The sequence below is a fragment of the Lynx rufus genome, unplaced genomic scaffold, assembly GCF_022079265.1.
Source record: "Lynx rufus isolate CCGP_SWC_20201006 ecotype Redwood Valley unplaced genomic scaffold, mLynRuf1.p SCAF_7, whole genome shotgun sequence".
Taxonomy (NCBI): domain Eukaryota; kingdom Metazoa; phylum Chordata; class Mammalia; order Carnivora; family Felidae; genus Lynx; species Lynx rufus.
This window is the reverse complement of record NW_025814889.1, coordinates 44,492,228-44,512,795: the sequence shown is the minus strand read 5'-3', so window position 1 is coordinate 44,512,795 and position 20,568 is coordinate 44,492,228. Positions and strand designations below refer to the sequence as shown.

Below are 20,568 nucleotides of genomic sequence, written 5' to 3'. Positions count from 1 at the left end.
TCATTTTTCACTCTTAGTGTCAAAGATAATTAAACACCCGTCTACGGGTTGATGATTTTAGAATATTTTCAGTGAAATAGAAATGACATAGCAAGGGCATAAGAAAAAGAAACACATAATATCTAGATGTAGCAAATTTGCCTAAAAGTAAAACATATAGCTCTAAGATATTTTACACAAGGCCTAAGTCCTCAGTGTTTGTCATTCAGATGGAAGTAAGTGAACAGCCTGGGTGGTTAAGTCTCTGACCCCAGCATCTCGTGGAACATAAAATTGTCAGAGGCATTTGCTGAGGCACAAAAGAAATGCCACACTGCAAGCTCACAGCCTCTACATTCTGGAGGTGTGTGAGGAGATAAATGTCTTCAAAATAGCCCAAGGGCAAGAATTTCCTGTTCAAATTTGAAGTGACACTTTGATGAGAAATCTACTTTTTCCACTATTGCTTCACTCTCAGCGCTCTCAGGCCAGCAGGCTGTGAAGACCACAGATACTGTCTGGTTACGAGAGGAACCTGGTTCCCTCTGGACGATGCATGACTGTCTGGCCAACAGAAGGTATGTGTCACCACGGTCCTGCCTTTCTAGTAGTCACCTCAGTGAGTGGGAGATTATAAATGCTGGTGGGATGCACCTGAGGCACAGCTACTATACAATGAAATCACAGAGAACATTGGCATCTGCATTCCAACAATTCAGGGTAACAAACAAGAATGAGTATGAGATACATTGGAGATCTTACAATATTCAAATTCTTGCCTGTGGAGAAGTCATTAAGAACATATGCATATACCTATGCATAGGTTTGCAAATCAATATAATTTAAGGTGAGATCACAGAAGCATCAGGACAAAGAACACATGATTTGGATTTGTCATCAGTTGTCATCAAGAATATATTATATATATTCGACATTGGTCCAGTCTTTTTTTTTTTTTTAACGTTTATTTATTTTTGGGACAGAGAGACAGAGCATGAACTGGGGAGGGACAGAGAGAGAGGGAGACACAGAATCGGAAGCAGGCTCCAGGCTCTGAGCCATCAGCCCAGGGCCCGACGCGGGGCTCGAACTCGCGGACTGCGAGATCGTGACCTGAGCTGAAGTCGGACGCTTAACCGACTGAGCCACCCAGGTGCCCCGACATTAGTCCAGTCTTTAAAAATAAATACCTAAAATGAATCCATTATACCATAAAGGCGAAATGGAATTCCTGATACAGTTATTTCAATAAAGGAAAGCACTTTGATTCTTCATAAAATTCAAGATCAGGTACCTTGTGTAAAAATGCTAATTTAAACTTAACTGTAGACAATCCAAAGACTTTTTATAAAATTGAACAAAACTTGGCCAAGAAAGATATACAATACTGAAAGACGCTCTTGTGTAATGAATTGTTACATGGTGTAAATGCTATGAATCAGTAATGATAAATGGTTACTGTGTTAAAAATAATTAAAATTGGGGCGCTTGGGTGGTTCAGTTGGTTGGGCGTCCAAAGTCTGCGGGGGTCATGATCTCACGGTCTGTGAGTTCGAGCCCTACCTCAGACTCCGTGCTGACAGCACGGAGCCTGGAGCCTGCTTCAGAATGTGTGTCTTACTCTCTCTAAACCTCCCCCACTCACAGTCTGTCTTACTCTCTGTCTCTCTCTCTCAAAAGGAAACAAAACAATTGTTTTAATAAAAATTATTAAAATCACTAACACATTATTGAGAACTTAGACCACTCAGATTGAGTTTAAGTGCTTTATATGCGTTATAGTGTACGTCTTTTAATTCGTATTTTAGATTACTAAACTAGATAGCTAGACATGAAATAAATCTTTTTAATTTTTTTTTTTACTTTTTCATGTTTATTTATTTTTGAGAGACAGAGAGAGACACAGAATGAGCAGAGAGGGACAGAGAGATGGAGACACAGAATCTGAAGCATGCTCCAGACTATGAGCTGTCAGCACAAGCCCCGCGTGGGGTTCGAACCCACGAACCATGAGATCATGACCTGAGCAAAAGTTGGTCGCTCGACCAACCGCTCAACTGACTGAGCCACCCAGGTGCCCAACGAAACAATTTCTGAAGGTGAGACTTTATACTTGGAGAGACAGGAATAATTCCAGAGATCACTGACTGCATAGCTCCTTGACTGAAGTCTGAAATTACATTTATGTGAGTTTTAGTATAACTATACAACTAGAGTTACCCTAACTGCCTTTGAAATCATAGATCTTTCTAGAAGTTTGTAACAACTATGATCTTCCATAAATGATCTACCCTTTTATTTATCATTCTATGGTTTCATATCTTTGCCATTAAATCAGTTGTCATTTTCTGATGTTAAATCCTCTTTTAAAAAATGCTTTGTTTCTTTTTGTTTTCACTATTGTTCCCGCTTTGGATAATTTAGTGTGTCTTGTAACATTTTGCAACATATGAAATATTTCTTCTAAAATTTAACAATTCTCAGAACTCCGCGGATGTTCAAAATAAAATATCACTGTGATAGCACTGCATTTCTTTTTAGAAACACAATTTCAAACCACAAATAAAAGTCATTTTCAACAGGAAATTCCTACATGTGCTAAAAATTATATTCTCCCATCTTAGAGGACTTAATTTTTAACCAAGAACGGGTTTTAACATTGTCAAAATTGATACAACATTTTTTTCTAATAAAGCATTTTAATTAATCTGGTTATTCTAATATGTTGAAATATGTCTGTTGAATCTGACCTTACATTAATGAGGACACTATTATTCATGAACTCCTTTCTTCTTCACTAATTTAGTGCTTTACATGTTTTGCAACCAATATTATTCTGCTATTATTGTAAAAATCCACTTATTCTATCATGAAACACTTATTTCAATCTCTACACAAGTTAGTACCAGACTTTCTATTGTTCAACTGCAAATGAGGAGTCTCCCTCACCCTGCACCCCACACGGTGTCACTGTACTAGCAATGTCGTCAGCACGTGACACACACTCTTGATCAAGACCTTCAGGGCAGTTTCATCCACATTGTAGCTGACACTACTCAGCTGCAGACATGAACAACCAAGGCGTGACTTATGAGGAACTCCACCATGCTAAGGGTTCAAAAAGACATCAAGTGCAACCTAAGGGCACGAAAAGTTCCATTCCAGTAACTGAGGAGGAGATAGCCTATGCAGAATTGAATCTTCAAAATGCTTCTCGGGACCTTCAAGGGAATGGCAAGAACTCTCCCTGCAAAGGTAAAAAACATTTAATGCAGACAAGTATGTCTGCTTTAGGATTTGAAGTTGGGGTGTAGGGGTGTAGGGAAAGAGTAGGAAGTGATCTCACATAGTTTTCATTTGTGAGGACCAGAGCTGGAGGTTGGAATATGGTATTGTAATTGAAAGCATTGGTATATTCTGAGAGAAGATTCCAATGATAGTGACGGGTTTGAGGTGCAGGTTATTGTATGTGATTCCCAGTGCATTTTCGGTTTACTTGCTGTATATCTCCTAAATGATTGTTTCCAGGCATCCTTTCTCAGTGTTTGCCTTTCTCTTCCTACTACTCACCATCATGTCCAGAGAAGCTCATTGCGGGTATCTTGGGAATCCTCTGCCTCGTCTTGATGTCCACTGTGGTAACAATAGCTGTTATTCCCTGTAAGTATGTATTTGAATGACTAAAAGGGAATTTTTCACCTTACTGATGATTAGTTCCTCGACAAATTGTGTAACACTTTGAATTTATTGTCTCATTTTAATGCATGTGTGCTCCAAATGTGGAATGATTATTTAGAGTTTATCTAAAGCAGAAATAACAGAATAAGCTTAGGGAGAATTAAACACATATTTGGATTTAATAACTCAAAGGCAAGTCATACAAGAGACTTTATGGTGAAATATGCATTAATTCTTGAGATTGCTTACACCAAATATTGTAAGAGATGGTGAGGTTTGGTTCTTTAAGCTTTTGAATTGTTTACCCCCTCATGTTCATTACTTTATTCAATTTTTCTGGTAAAACAGCACACCCAATTTTAAACTGAGAAACTCAACTTATTATGATTCATTTCATTTAATATTATGTTTTTTTGAGAATTGCTTTAATGTTCTAGCTACTGAAGGACCAGAGCAGAACAAAACATCGCTGGAAACAACAATCCAGAAAGGTACAACATCCCTTGCAAACTTGTGTTATTAGTTTCCTGTCTATTTGAGCTCTATCTTCAAGTAGGCAAAGATCATAACAGATTCTTTGGGAAAAAGTGAATTCAAAAATCGCTTAATGAACTTCCGGACTGATGGGGAAATACTCATTCAAAATCACCGTACCTGCTGTTAACAATTGCCTCACATTTCCTCCTCCATAACATGATAAAGGATAAATCATTCCATAAAGATGATTTTGTTCACTGACTCTCAGGACATGTAGATGTGGACATTTTTGTGGTTCCTTTTTGGGCACATAAATTAGGAGATGAAAGGCTAACTCTTCTCTGAGTGTGTGTGTGTTTTGTTTTAACTTTATCAGCTTGTGAGGGTATATGAATATATATATGTGTATCCATATACAGTATGTGAATTTTCATTTTGTAATATTCAAAGCTTTTTGGATAATATCTCGTATTATCTCTCTCCAGCATGTCTCTGTTGTCATTGTCTGAAAGAGTGGTTTACGTATTCCAACAATTGCTATTACATTAGCACTGAGAGAAAATCATGGAAGGAGAGTTTGACGTCCTGTACTTCTAAGAACTCTAACCTGCTCTACTATGATGATGAAGAGGACTAAGTAAGTTTTCAAATGTTTCCTGATTCTATTGAAAGCTTGTCATTAAATGGGGCTCCTGAGTGGCTCAGTGGATTAAGCCTCTGACTTCGGCTCAGGTCATGATCTCAAGGTTCCTGTGTATGAGCCCCACATCGGGCTCTGGGCTGACAGCTCAGAGCCTGGAGTCTGCTTCAGGTTCTGTGTCTCCCTCTCTCTGTAATTCTCCCCTGCTCGTGCTCTCTCTGTGTCTCAAAAATAAATAAATGTTAAAAAATTTAAGAAGGAAAAGCTTGCAATTAATATTATGCTTGTAGAGTTTATCCATGGTTTTATATGTATTTTTAGTTTATTACTTTTAGTCTTTAATATTCCATGGTTTGACTCTATGACACATTATTTATAGTTTTATACCTTGAATGTACATTTGATAATTTCCAGTTCTTGCTTTTCATAGGAATCTGTGCTTCTAGAAATGCTCTTTTGTCTGAAATTAACCTTACTATTTAACTTTACAATACATCAAGGAAACTAGGCATATGAGTGTGCACATTGATTACAATGTAGTTAGAATCACACAATTCTAGGATTCTGGGAAGATGGCGGCGTAGGAGGACGCTGGGCTCACCGCGCGTCCTGCTGATCACTTAGATTCCACCTACACCTGCCTAAATAACCCAGAAAACCGCCAGAGGATTAGCAGAACAGAGTCACCGGACCCAAGTGCAGACGAGAGGCCCACGGAAGAGGGTAGGAAGGGCGGCGAGGCGGTGCGCGCTCCACGGACTGGCGGGAGGGAGCCGGGGCGGAGGGGCGGCTCGCCGGCCAAGCAGAGCCCCCGAGTCCGGCTTGCAAAAGCGGAGGGGCCTGACAGACTGTGTTCCGACAGCAAGCGCGACTTAGCGTCTGGGAGGTCATAAGTTAACAGCTCTGCTCGGAAAGCGGGAAGGCTGGAGGACAAAGGGAGGGTGAGCTGCGGAGCCCCCGGACGACAGAGCTCAGTTTGGCGGGGAACAAAGGCGCTCGCCAGCGCCATCTCCCCCGCCCATCCCCCAGCCAAAATCCCAAAGGGAACCGGTTCCTGCCAGGGAACTTGCTCGCTCCGCGCGAACACCCAACTCTGTGCTTCTGCGGAGCCAAACCTCCGGCAGCGATCTGACTCCCTCCGGCTGCCACAGGGCCCCTCCTGAAGTGGATCACCTAAGGAGAAGCGAGCTAAGCCTGCCCCCTCTGCCGCCGTGCACCTTGCCTTCCCACCCCAGCTAATACGCCAGATCCCCAGCATCACAAGGCTGGCAGTGTGCAAGTAGCCCAGACGGGCCACGCCACCCCACAGTGAATCCCGCCCCTAGGAGAGGGGAAGAGAAGGCACACACCAGTCTGACTGTGGCCCCAGCGGTGGGCTGGGGGCAGACATCAGCACTGACTGCGGCCCCGCCCACCAACTCCAGTTATACACCACAGCACAGGGGAAGTGCCCTGCAGGCCCTCACCACACCAGGGACTATCCAAAATGACCAAGCGGAAGAATTCCCCTCAGAAGAATCTCCAGGAAATAACAACAGCTAATGAGCTGATCAAAAAGGATTTAAATAATATAACAGAAAGTGAATTTAGAATAATAGTCATAAAATTAATCGCTGGGCTGGAAAACAGCATACAGGACAGCAGAGAATCTCTTGCTACAGACATCAGGGGACTAAGGAACAGTCACGAGGAGCTGAAAAACGCTTTAAAGGAAATGGAAAACAAAATGCAAACCACCATGGCTCGGATGGAAGAGGCAGAGGAGAGAATAGGTGAACTAGAAGATAAAGTTATGGAAAAAGAGGAAGCTGAGAAAAAGAGAGATAAAAAAATCCAGGAGTATGAGGGGAAAATTAGAGAACTAAGTGATACACTAAAAAGAAATAATATACGCATAATTGGTATCCCAGAGGAGGAAGAGAGAGGGAAAGGTGCTGAAGGGGTACTTGAAGAAATCATAGCTGAGAACTTCCCTGAACTGGGGAAGGAAAAAGGCATTGAAATCCAAGAGGCACAGAGAACTCCCTTCAGACGTAACTTGAATCGATCTTCTGCACGACATATCCTAGTGAAACTGGCAAAATACAAGGATAAAGAGAAAATTCTGAAAGCAGCAAGGGGTAAACGTGCCCTCACATATAAAGGGAGACCTATAAGACTCGTGACTGATCTCTCTTTTGAAACTTGGCAGGCCAGAAAGAATTGGCACGAGATTTTCAGGGTGCTAGACAGCAAAAATATGCAGCCGAGAATCCTTTATCCAGCAAGTCTGTCATTTAGAATAGAAGGAGAGATAAAGGTCTTCCCAAACAAACAAAAACTGAAGGAATTTGTCACCACTAAACCAGCCCTACAAGAGATCCTAAGGGGGACCCTGTGAGACAAAATACCAGAGACATCACTACAAGCATAAAACATACAGACATCACAATGACTCTAAACCCGTATCTTTCTATAATAACACTGAATGTAAATGGATTAAATGCGCCAAGCAAAAGACATAGGGTATCAGAATGGATAAAAAAACAAGACCCATCTATTTGCTGTCTACAAGAGACTCATTTTAGACCTGAGGACACCTTAGATTCAGAGTGAGGGGATGGAGAACTATTTATCATGCTACTGGAAGCCAGAAGAAAGCTGGAGTAGCCATACTTATATCAGACAAACTAGACTTTAAATTAAAGGCTGTAACAAGAGATGAAGAAGGACATTATATAATAGTTACAGGGTCTATCCATCAGGAAGAGCTAACAATTATAAATGTCTATGCGCCGAATACCGGAGCCCCCAAATATATAAAACAATTACTCATAAACAGAAGCAACCTTATCGATAAGAATGTGGTAATTGCTGGGGACTTTAACACCCCACTTACAGAAATGGATAGATCATCTAGACACACGGTCAATAAAGAAACAAGGGCCCTGAATGAGACACTGGATCAGATGGACTTGACAGATATATTTAGAACTCTGCATCCCAAAACAACAGAATATACTTTCTTCTCGAGTGCACATGGAACATTCTCCAAGATAGATCATATACTGGGTCACAAAACAGCCCTTCATAAGTTTACAAGAATTGAAATTATACCATGCATACTTTCAGACCACAATGCTATGAAGCTTGAAATCAACCACAGGAAAAAGTCTGGAAAACCTCCAAAAGCATGGAGGTTAAAGAACACCCTACTAACGAATGAGTGGGTCAACCAGGCAATTAGAGAAGAAATCAAAAAATATATGGAAACAAACGAAAATGAAAATACAACAATCCAAATGCTTTGGGACGCAGCGAAGGCAGTCCTGAGAGGAAAATACATTGCAATCCAGGCCTATCTCAAGAAACAAGAAAAATCCCAAATACAAAATCTAACAGCACACCTAAAGGAAATAGAAGCAGAACAGCAAAGGCAGCCTAAACCCAGCAGAAGAAGAGAAATAATAAAGATCAGAGCAGAAATAAACAATATAGAATCTAAAAAAACTGTAGAGCAGATCAACGAAACCAAGAGTTGGTTTTTTGAAAAAATAAACAAAATTGACAAACCGCTAGCCAGGCTTCTCAAAAAGAAAAGGGAGATGACCCAAATAGATAAAATCATGAATGAAAATGGAATGATTACAACCAATCCCTCAGAGATACAAACAATTATCAGGGAATACTATGAAAAATTATATGCCAACAAATTGGACAACCTGGAAGAAATGGACAAATTCCTGAACACCCACACTCTTCCAAAACTCAATCAGGAGGAAATAGAAAGCTTGAACAGACCCATAACCAGCGAAGAAATTGAATCGGTTATCAAAAATCTCCCAACAAATAAGAGTCCAGGACCAGATGGCTTCCCAGGGGAGTTCTACCAGACGTTTAAAGCAGAGATAATACCTATCCTTCTCAAGCTATTCCAAGAAATAGAAAGGGAAGGAAAACTTCCAGACTCATTCTATGAAGCCAGTATTACTTTGATTCCTAAACCAGACAGAGACCCAGTAAAAAAAGAGAACTACAGGCCAATATCCCTGATGAATATGGAAGCCAAAATTCTCAATAAGATACTAGCAAATCGAATTCAACAGCATATAAAAAGAATTATTCACCATGATCAAGTGGGATTCATTCCTGGGATGCAGGGCTGGTTCAACATTCGCAAATCAATCAACGTGATACATCACATTAACAAAAAAAAAAGAGAAGAACCATATGATCCTGTCAATCGATGCAGAAAAGGCCTTTGACAAAATCCAGCACCCTTTCTTAATAAAAACCCTTGAGAAAGTCGGGATAGAAGGAACATACCTAAAGATCATAAAAGCCATTTATGAAAAGCCCACAGCTAACATCATCCTCAACGGGGAAAAACTGAGAGCTTTTTCCCTGAGATCAGGAACACGACAGGGATGCCCACTCTCACCGTTGTTGTTTAACATAGTGCTGGAAGTGCTAGCATCAGCAATCAGACAACAAAAGGAAATCAAAGGCATCAAAATTGGCAAAGATGAAGTCAAGCTTTCGCTTTTTGCAGATGACATGATATTATACATGGAAAATCCGATAGACTCCACCAAAAGTCTGCTAGAACTGATACATGAATTCAGCAAAGTTGCAGGATACAAAATCAATGTACAGAAATCAGTTGCATTCTTATACACTAACAATGAAGCAACAGAAAGACAAATAAAGAAACTGATCCCATTCACAATTGCACCAAGAAGCATAAAATACCTAGGAATAAATCTAACCAAAGATGTAAAGGATCTGTATGCTGAAAACTATAGAAAGCTTATGAAGGTAATTGAAGAAGATTTAAAGAAATGGAAAGACATCCCCTGCTCATGGATTGGAAAAATAAATATTGTCAAAATGTCAATACTACCCAAAGCTATCTACACATTCAATGCAATCCCAATCAAAATTGCACCAGCATTCTTCTCGAAACTAGAACAAGCAATCCTAAAATTCATATGGAACCACAAAAGGCCCCGAATAGCCAAAGGAATTTTGAAGAAGAAGACCAAAGCAGGAGGCATCACAATCCCAGACTTCAGCCTCTACTACAAAGCTGTCATCATCAAGACAGCATGGTATTGGCACAAAAACAGACACACAGACCAATGGAATAGAATAGAAACCCCAGAACTAGACCCACAAACATATGGCCAACTCATCTTTGACAAAGCAGGAAAGAACATCCAATGGAAAAAAGACAGCCTCTTTAACAAATGGTGCTGGGAGAACTGGACAGCAACATGCAGAAGGTTGAAACTAGACCACTTTCTCACACCATTTACAAAAATAAACTCAAAATGGATAAAGGACCTAAATGTGAGACAGGAAACCATCAGAACCTTAGAGGAGAAAGCAGGAAAAGACCTCTCTGACCTCAGCCATAGCAATCTCTTACTCGACACATCCCCAAAGGCAAGGGAATTAAAAGCAAAAGTGAATTACTGGGACCTTATGAAGATAAAAAGCTTCTGCACAGCAAAGGAAACAACCAACAAAACTAAAAGGCAACCAACGGAATGGGAAAAGATATTTGCAAATGACATATCGGACAAAGGGCTAGTATCTAAAATCTATAAAGAGCTCACCAAACTCCACACCCGAAAAACAAATAACGCAGTGAAGAAATGGGCAGAAAACATGAATAGACACTTCTCTAAAGAAGACATCCAGATGGCCAACAGGCACATGAAAAGATGTTCAGCGTCGCTCCTTATCAGGGAAATACAAATCAAAACCACACTCAGGTATCACCTCACGCCAGTCAGAGTGGCCAAAATGAACAAATCAGGAGACTATAGATGCTGGCGAGGATGTGGAGAAACGGGAACCCTCTTGCACTGTTGGTGGGAATGCAAATTGGTGCAGCCGCTCTGGAAAGCAGTGTGGAGGTTCCTCAGAAAATTAAAAATAGACCTACCCTATGACCCAGCAATAGCACTGCTAGGAATCTACCCAAGGGATACAGGAGTACTGATGCATAGGGGCACTTGTACCCCAATGTTCATAGCAGCACTCTCAACAATAGCCAAATTATGGAAAGAGCCTAAATGTCCATCAACTGATGAATGGATAAAGAAATTGGGGTTTATATACACAATGGAATACTACGTGGCAATGAGAAAAAATGAAATATGGCCTTTTGTAGCAACGTGGATGGAACTGGAGAGTGTGATGCTAAGTGAAATAAGCCATACAGAGAAAGACAGATACCATATGGTTTCACTCTTATGTGGATCCTGAGAAACTTAACAGGAACCCATGGGGGAGGGGAAGGAAAAAAAAAAAAAAAAAAAAAGGACGTTAGAGTGGGAGAGAGCCAAAGCATAAGAGACTGTTAAAAACTGAGAACAAACTGAGGGTTGATGGGGGGTGGGAGGGAGGGGCGGGTGGGTGATGGGTATTGAGGAGGGCACCTTTTGGGATGAGCACTGGGTGTTGTATGGAAACCAATTTGTCAATAAACTTCATATAAAAAAAAAAAAGAAAGTGATACAATTTCACAGTATGATTTCATAAACCTCATTTATTCTGAAACAATAAAAAAAATTAAACTTAGGCTTTAGATATTGTTTTACATGTCACTTAAAGTAGTGAAATTAAATAACTTGCCAAACTGACTGCTTATACTCAAACCATTTGTAAAATTTGGCATATAGATATGTACTTAAATTATCAATCACATGACCATCTGACTTTGAGAGACACTGGATCTATATTTTCAATGAGCATGGAAATGACCAGCAATTCTTCAGAAAATGTGTTCCTTGCTGATATAAGTTAAATTTAAAGTAAGAAAGTGTTAAATCTTTACCAATTCTTCACAGTTCTAGGTATCCAATTCTTATCCAAAAAAGGTTCTTTACTTTAAGTACCTCATTGTTTTTCACTTACAATGATTTCATTATTGAATATTATTGTAGCTCCTCAATGCTATATTGGGGGAAAAAAAACTTGTCTTGAGCTGACATTGACTGTCATGTCAAAGAATAAAAATTATGCTTCTTGAAAAAAAAAAAAAAGAATCACACAATTCTAAATTACATCATGAGACTGAAGTTTAGAGCCTTTATGAGGCCTGCCCATTTTCCTTTTATGAAATATCTCTGCTTCTTTTGGGGCTGTATATCAATGGAATCATTCAGGGTGCACTTTTATGTGGGTCTCCCTTCTCTCCCAGGTACTACTTGTAATCCATCTATATTAACACACTTGTCTATAGTTTGCGAATATTCACTGCTCTCCTATGAATATGAGATTTTAAAAACCATTCTCAGAAATTTTGTTCCTTTTTCATATGTGGGTATTATGAATAATTATGTTAGGAAAAGTCTTTTCTATGTCTTCCTCCACATATCATATTGATAATCATTTATTGCACATAGCGACATATTATATATTTATGTAAAATGAATGTACGGTTTTTGTAATAAAATAATAATGTGTAAGTGTAACATAATCATATTCATGTATAATTATACTACACTTCCCTGTAAGCATTAGTAGGAAATTGCACAGACATAGATATGTGTATATTTCACTATACTAAATTATCCCTACATTTTTCTATTTTGTTGTGTAAAATACATTGTACCAAATAGGCCTTTGATCCAAAACTCAGCAGTCTCAGGAAAATTAAGTAAAGGCTCTGATGGTTAGAAACAGTACCATTTTCCTGGGTTGTAAATCTCAAGGCTATTCTCTTTGGTGAGAATGAGAAGTGCTGGGTTGTGTCTCTTGCCCATTTCTCCAGGACGGTGTCTTCTTTTCACTTCTCAGAAGTCTTTGTCATATTTTAGACCTGAGCTCTTTTTTGAGCTTTTAAGATGCAAATACCTGCATCTGCATTTTCACTCTCATATAGGAGTCTTTCAATGATCAGAATTTTAATGTTACCATGGTCCTACTTAGTGTTTTGTACATTACAATGAGTATTATGGACCTATTTCAGAAGGTAGCCAAAATCATGAATAGAATTTCCTGTATTATTTTCCTGCATTTACCTTTTTCTTTATTTCTTTATGTTTTAACTTTCCATGATGATTTATGATCCAACTAGAATTTATTTTTTGTGATGCTTTATGTCTGAGGCTGTGAGATAAGAGTGAAAGTTGTATATTTCTACATCATTACCTCATTGACGGAGCATCATTTATAGCAAAGTAGGTCTTTTCTTCATCAGTAACTTTATATACATAAAGTTATATATATATATGTACACATGTGCTCTAATCTCCTTGATATAAGTAATATAGATAATATATATCTTTATATAGATGATTGTATATTCATAGAGCACAGTCTACACAGTCTATCACAACCCACAGCAGTTCGAGTAAAATGTAGAGACTTACTTGCCTTTATGCTCCATTACCGTGTCGCATTTATACTACAAGTGGCCTAAATATTTCTCTGCTTACATGGAGAATCACATGCATGTTATAACTTTGCTTCAACTGATACTTTTGCTTCAAATATCAAACGATTTCGAAAACACAGGAGGTGAAGGAAAGTCCATTATACCTGGTAAGAATTTTATTCTTACGTTTGTCCTCTCTTCCTTCCTTATGATCCAAAATGCCTTCTTTTACCATGTATTCTCTTTAGCAGTTCTTTCATTGTGTTCAGGGCTAGTTTTACTGTTAGAGAAGCAGCTCACACCCCGAGGAGCAAGACTGTTCCTGTCAAGTTCATTTCTCAAAAAACAATCCACTCTGTATATCAGTATCAGGCGTAGGTTTGAACTGTATTTTTGAGTGTCTGTGCTTCATCTCAATTGATTTTCTGTACCTCTCCATTCACAAGGCATGTCTTGAGGTATCAGAAAAGCCTAAGGGAGGTTATTTTTTGTGTTTTGTGCTTTGAGGGTGGTGGTGAATGTTTGGAACAGGGATGCTCAGCAATTTTTTCATGTAAATTAATGCTATTTGCCTCCTCAATTTACACTATTTCAGCTTAGGCAAGTTTTCATAGGAACAACCTACTGTCAGAGAGAGTGGAAATCTGTACTTCTAACAGTGCTGTACTGAAGCCAGCTCGCACTGGTTTCTGAGCACAAACTATGCATCTCTTTACCTTCTCTGCTTTCATGCTTTCACATTGGAAACCTGAAGGGAAGCATTCATGGAGACTTTGTACCACAGACATTAACAAATGCTAAAAATATAAGGTTTATAGTATAGATCCCTCCATTCAGTGTTATAATTATGGCTGCAAATTATCTTTTCAAGAAATTCAGAGAGGAAAATACACACGCAGATCTAAACATTTACTGACCTATTTATCATTTCTGCTGATCTCTATCCCTTCTTGCGGATATGCGTTACCATCTAGTGTCATTTTACTTGTAGCTTGAAGAACATTGTTGAAAGGCAGGTGTAGTAAGAATAAATTCTGTTCGTTTTTGTGTCTGATGAGGGGTCTTTATGCATCTTGTTTTCTAAAAAACTCTTTTCTGAATGTATAATTCCTGTTTGACAGGTATTTTTGCTTTGTTTTGGTTGTTTGTTTATTTGTTTTGTGTGTGTGTGTGTGTGTGTGTGTGTGTGTGTGCGCGCGCGCACGCGCACAGATAGTGGGTTTCTTTCTTTTTTTTTCACTATTTTTCCAGTGAGAGCTCATCTTTTAATCATATTGTTATTTACCTAAATATAATGAGTTGTTTTTCTCCTGCCCTTGTCAAGATCACCTCTTTTTGTGGGTTTGACTTTGATTTTATTTTTTAAGCTGTTGCAGAAAATACCATGACCCTATAACATAGAATTTAACACATTACCCATGTTAAAAAAATAGCCTAGTGTCTTAGATCAGGTTTAGGTTCATAGCAAAACTCGGACATAGCACCGGTTCCCCTACTGTCTGTGTGTCAATGCAGGAGCAGTTCATGGACTCTCATTTTCAAAGCCCTCAGTGGGGTGGCTCACTTGCCACAACTGATACACCTGTAGTGACACATCATTATCAGCCAAAGACCATAGTTTACTTCAAAGCTTACTCTTGAGGTTGGGCATTTTATGCATTTGGAAAAGTATATAGTGACATGTATCAAACATTATGGAGTTATACAGAATAGTTTCCCGTCCTTCAAAATCCTCTGTGCTCCCCCTATCCATCCTTCCTTCCCCCTAAACCCTGTCAACCACTGATCAATTTACTGTCTCCAGAATTTTGTTTTTTCCAGAGTGTCATATAGCGGGAATCCTATACTCTCACACATCTTACGTTGCGTTTAACTAGATCATCCATCGTAACCAGTTGAAGAACCCAGTTTAAGTTAGGAGTGCTAACTATCACATTGTTGCAAAAGATATCTAGAGCTCTCCCCTTGTAAAACTGGAACTCAACTCACTGCACAATAATTCTCCCTCAACACTTTCCCCTCAACCTGAGCAACCACTATTCTACTTGTTTCTATCACTTTTACTACTTTGGATACTTTCTATAAGTGGAATCAAACAGGTTTTTTTCATGTGTATGACTGGCTTATTTCACTTAGCATAATGTCCTGGAATTTCATGCATATTGTAGCAGGTGATAGGATTTCCTTCCATTTACAACTGAATAATATTACAGTGTTATGTGTATACCACGCTTTCTTTCTCCATTCATCCATCAGTGGACATTTGGGTGGCTTTTGCCCCGTGGCTCTAATGAATAATGCTGCAGTGAGCATGGGTGTATATATATCTTTGAGATCTTGCTTTCAATTCTTTTAGATAGTTTCCTACATGTGGGATTGCTGACGCATATGTTAATTGTATTTTCAATTTCTTGAAGAAGCTCCATTCCCTTCTTCATAACGGTGATCGATTTACATTCCCAACAACAGTGTGTAGTCTCCTCCTGGTCGACCTCCTCGCTGACCCTTTTTTAAAAAATGTTATTTATTTGTTTTGAGAGAGAGAGAAAGAGAGAGAGCAAGCAGGGGAGGTGGAGAGGGAGGGAAAGGGAGAGCATCTGAATCTGGCTCTGCATTGTCAACACAGAGCCTGATGTGGGGCTCAAACCCACAAATGTGCGAACATGACCTGAGTCAACACCAAGAGTTGGAAACTTAACCAACTAAGCCACCCAGGCACCTGAGCTTTTTTTTTTATACCATCCATCCTAATGAGTATGAGATGATAACTCATCATGATTTTGGTTTGCATTTCTCTGATCATTAGCATCTTTCCATATGATTTTTCACAATTTATATTGTCCTTGGAAATATGCCTTTTTAATTTCTTTGCCCTATTTTTTTTTTCAACGTTTATTTATTTTTGGGACAGAGAGAGACAGAGCATGAACAGGGGAGGGGCAGAGAGAGAGGGAGACACAGAATCGGAAACAGGCTCCAGGCTCCGAGCCATCAGCCCAGAGCCTGACGCGGGGCTCGAACTCACGGGCCGCGCGAGATCGTGACCTGGCTGGAGTCGGACGCTTAACCGACTGCGCCACCCAGGCGCCCCTCTTTGCCCTATTTTTTAATTGTGTTTTGGTGTTTCTTGTTGTTGGTACTAACTTGTAGATTGATTTTATACTTTAGATGTGATTCCCTGTTTGATGTATGATTTGCAAGTGTTTTTTCCACTCTGTCTTTTCATCGTTGATCATGCCCTTTGTTGCACAGAAATGTTTAGGTTGATATCACACATTTGTCTACAATGGACTTTTCTTTGTGGTCTGGTTTTGGCGGCAGAGCCAAGAAATCATTGCCCAATACAGTGTTGTTTATTTTCCCCCCAATTTTTCTTTGAGGAACTTCTACACCTTACATTTATGTCTTTAGTCCACTTTGAGTTAATTTTAGTATACGGTGTAAATGGAAACATCCATCTTCAATCTTCTGCATGTGGGAGGGAAGTCAGTTTGCCAACACCCTTTGTGAAAGATGCTCTCTTTCCCTACTGAATGGTCCTGGCACCTTTATCAAAGCTGGTTAGACCAATTATACCTCGGTTTGTGTCTGGATGTTTTTAAGGTATTGTTTCCATGGGGGATTTAGACTCTGTGTCTTTCTGTTCCTTCAACTTGCTGCTTGTATCCCGTTCCATTCGGAAGTAGTGTGCAGGGCAGGGATATGGATCCTGTCCTAGATAATGTGGCATAAGGCTGATGGAGGTGGAAGACGTGTCACCCATCCCTGATTTTCACACTGACTTAAGTCACTTCACAATCCACTCTGTTCCCTCAAGAGTATTTCTTTGTCTGTATTTGCCAGTGTTCTTTGGTCATTTCATTATGACATCATGAGACGTGGATTTGTAAGTGCTCATTCGGTTAGCAGTTTGCTAAGTCTCTGGTGTGTATAAATATTTTAAATGATATTAGTAAGCTGTTCCTTCATTGTGCCTTAAGATTGTTGTCCTGTTTTTTTTTTTTTTTTCTGCCTCTGTTGTTCTTCTCATATTCTACTTAGAACTAAGCTGGCTTTCCTGATACTCTTTTGAAAGTCTCTGAATTCTGTAAATTGTTCTCTTTCTTCGCTCTCATTCTAAGGTATAAATAAATTTGTTACTTCTTCAAATTCATCAGTGTTTTTCTACTTGAGTGGATTTTCCATTTCCGGTATGGATTTATGCACTGAGATTCTCTGTGGTTTCTTCATATAGTTTTATTTACCTATTGATATTTCCTACTTGCTAAATTGCTGCCATCATATGTTCATGCAATTATTTCAACTAAGTTTTCTTTATAGTTTTCATATATTTATAAATATGACTATTAAATACTTTTGTTCTAATATGTGAACAACTTATCCCTGCACACGTTTCTTTTTTTTTTTTTTTCCAACGTTTATTTATTTTTGGGACAGAGAGAGACAGAGCATGAACGGGGGAGGGGCAGAGAGAGAGGGAGACACAGAATCGGAATCAGGCTCCAGGCTCTGAGCCATCAGCCCAGAGCCCGACGCGGGGCTCGAACTCCCGGACCGCGAGATCGTGACCTGGCTGAAGTTGGACGCTTAACCGACTGCTCCACCCAGGCACCCCATCCCTGCACACGTTTCTATTGACCTATGCTTTCCTTTCATTGGAAGACATTTTTAAATTTCTCTTCATATTTTTTTACTTTTTAGGTAGACACTTTTTAAAAATAGAATTCAGAAACATGCATTGTATGCCATTTTTCCTAGATTTACTATTTTTTTTGCCAAACATTTATGGCAGAACCTTCTCCACTGAAATCTGTCTACTGATAGTTTTGTTCATTTTTTTCCAAATTCTTATTGCTTATTTTTATGACCTTGTGACTTTTACCTTTGATGTTAATTACTATTTTTTTTTAGAAAGAATATGTTCAAATACTGCAAGTCAGTATGGACTCACCTTCTGCAGTGTGACATCTGTGCCTGTGTCTGTGATTGTGAAAGGGACTGTTCATAATGTTGCTAACAGTTCTCAGGTCTCCTGTATTCTCACTTTCTCCTGGGTTCCTCTTGGTCTCCTCTCCATGTGTGTCTATTTTAACATAAGCTAAGAGTGTTGGAGAGCTGATGGTCAACTTTTCCGTTATATTCTCACATCCAGTATCTTTCCATTATATTTGTGGGGGTCACAGTGCTTGACACAAACACCACAAGCTCTGACCAGATAGGTATGGGTTTTCTTCATCATTACTGAGCGAAATCAGCACTTGGAGCTGAAACATCAATGGGTACCCGTCCCCATCCCCAGTGCTGATCACCTCTCTCCCTGTGGCACCAGCACCATTGCTCTTTGCAGATTCTCCCAACTGTAAAGCTACAATCTTCTGGATCACTGAGCCAGTGGTGGGCAGGTGGGGAGGCTCGGGAACATCCTAGGCGAGAAGATTACATGTGTGTTTCTGACTTGAATTTCCACGGACCATATTTCATAAGTTATTAAGCTTTGATCCATCTTCTAAACTCTGAAATTGTTTTAGTGGTCAGTTTGTCCTTTTCACTTAGTCCTACTAAGATAATTTTATACTTACGTGTCCAGCGTGTAACATTATATTATAATTGGAAAGTTTCTATAAAGTTAGAAGCAAAGAAATTTTATTTGTTACTACAGAATTCAAAAGAGTGTAAGAGCTTGTATTTGACTTCCAATAAAATTTATTTTCTCATAGTTTTTGTTGAATTTACTCTCTGCTACTACGTGGATTAGAGGCTCCCAGAGAAGAAATCATAGTTCATCTGTGCAGCCAAAAGCCTTAACATTTTCTTCCGAAGTGTAAGTCTCCTGACAACTTTTTATTTTATGCCTCACAAGAATTGTTCTTAGAAACAAAAAGAGCAATGTGTGAACAATCGGATAAACACAGTAGTTGAAGGTTTTCCAGAGAAAAATGGTATGGGAAATCTTGAGATGGAGATATATAAGTATGAGTCAAAATGGATGGTTTATTCATCAAAATACCATGGTACATAGTAAGAGACGTAAGTAATCTTACGGTAAGATTAATGAGATATACTTCTCTGTATTTCAGGTTGTCAGCATCTTCAGAGAGTGACAAGAAGTGTCCATATTTCAATTTTCCAGTAAAAAAAACTTATTTTGCACCCTGCTCAGTAATAAGACCATATGTTTGTAAGCACCAGGCATTCTAGTTATTTCACTTTGGTATAATGTTATTTCACCATTTATAAAGAATACATCTCTCATTATTTCAAAAGCCATATGATTATTTATTCTGCATATTTTTAAGAAAATGTTTTTTAGTGTAATTTTAGGTTCCCAACAAAATTAAGAAGAAGCTCCTGAGATTTCCCGTATTGTCCCTGTCTGCACATGTGCATGGCCTCTCCCATTATCAACATCACTCACTAGAGTGTTTCATTTCTTACCAAGGATGAATCCACATCAATGCATATATATCACCCAAAGTCCAAAGAGTACTTGAGGCTTCATTTTTGGTGTTATGGGACTGTTCTCAAATTTAATTATATTAGTGTAAAAAAATATACTCTGTATATAGTATTTATTTCTTATGTTTTGCTATTTAGTAAAATAATTATATATAAATTTCAAGTCATAATATTAGTGTAATATTGCCAATACAGTGAATAATTCTATTTCTATTTCCAAATTAGCTGATTTGTTCTAGTCCTTTAAGGGCCTCAGATGAGGCTTGAACACCCCAGGGTGACAAGGGTATGAGTCAGAATTGAGTCAGGAGACAGAACAAGGAAGGAGGTTGAAGTAAACAGTTATTATCTACCTATAAGGGAAAGCTTACTAAGAGGGAGGCTACTAAGTTAAATAAAATTACAAAGAATATCTTAGAATTAAAGGAGGGATCACTGGGAAGCCAGGTCTGCTCTCTAAAGATGGGATTTAGATGTCATCGAGGACGATGTGGGTGCACACAACTTCATGACAGACATGCTCACTGGATTGGCCTGGGGCAGGGCAGCTCCACACTCCATGGGCTGAACTTGGTGAGGAAGGATCTCAGGCTGTGACTGGCACACAGGAGCAACTCCCTGTCACAGCATCAGGAGGAAAGACCAGAAGACAGGAAACTGACAGATTGCCTACAAGAACTTGCCAGAGGACGAACACACGTGACTTCCTGCAAGACTGCAACTGGCAACCAAGCCATGGCGGCCAAAGGAGAGAAAACACCATGAAGCCAAGAAGAAGAGCCCTTTCTGCTGCACTGGCTCTCCATTGTCTTTTACTGACAAATGTCAACTTCATGTGAGATGACAAGAGAGAAAATGGATAAGATCTTCCACCATTATCTGAGAACAAGGCACTGAGGGTGGATTTGGAGCTGAGAGTACTAAATGAACGGCCCCTCGGGGTTATCATGGAACAACCACAGGGTCG

The 20,568-nt window shown here is 39.3% G+C and overlaps 1 pseudogene; it reads left to right on the top strand.

Annotated features, from left to right (window-relative positions):
• The first annotated feature begins 3,047 nt into the window (after nt 1–3,047).
• LOC124502169 (NKG2-A/NKG2-B type II integral membrane protein-like) lies at nt 3,048–19,343 on the top strand (annotated as a pseudogene).
• The last annotated feature ends 1,225 nt before the right edge of the window (nt 19,344–20,568 follow it).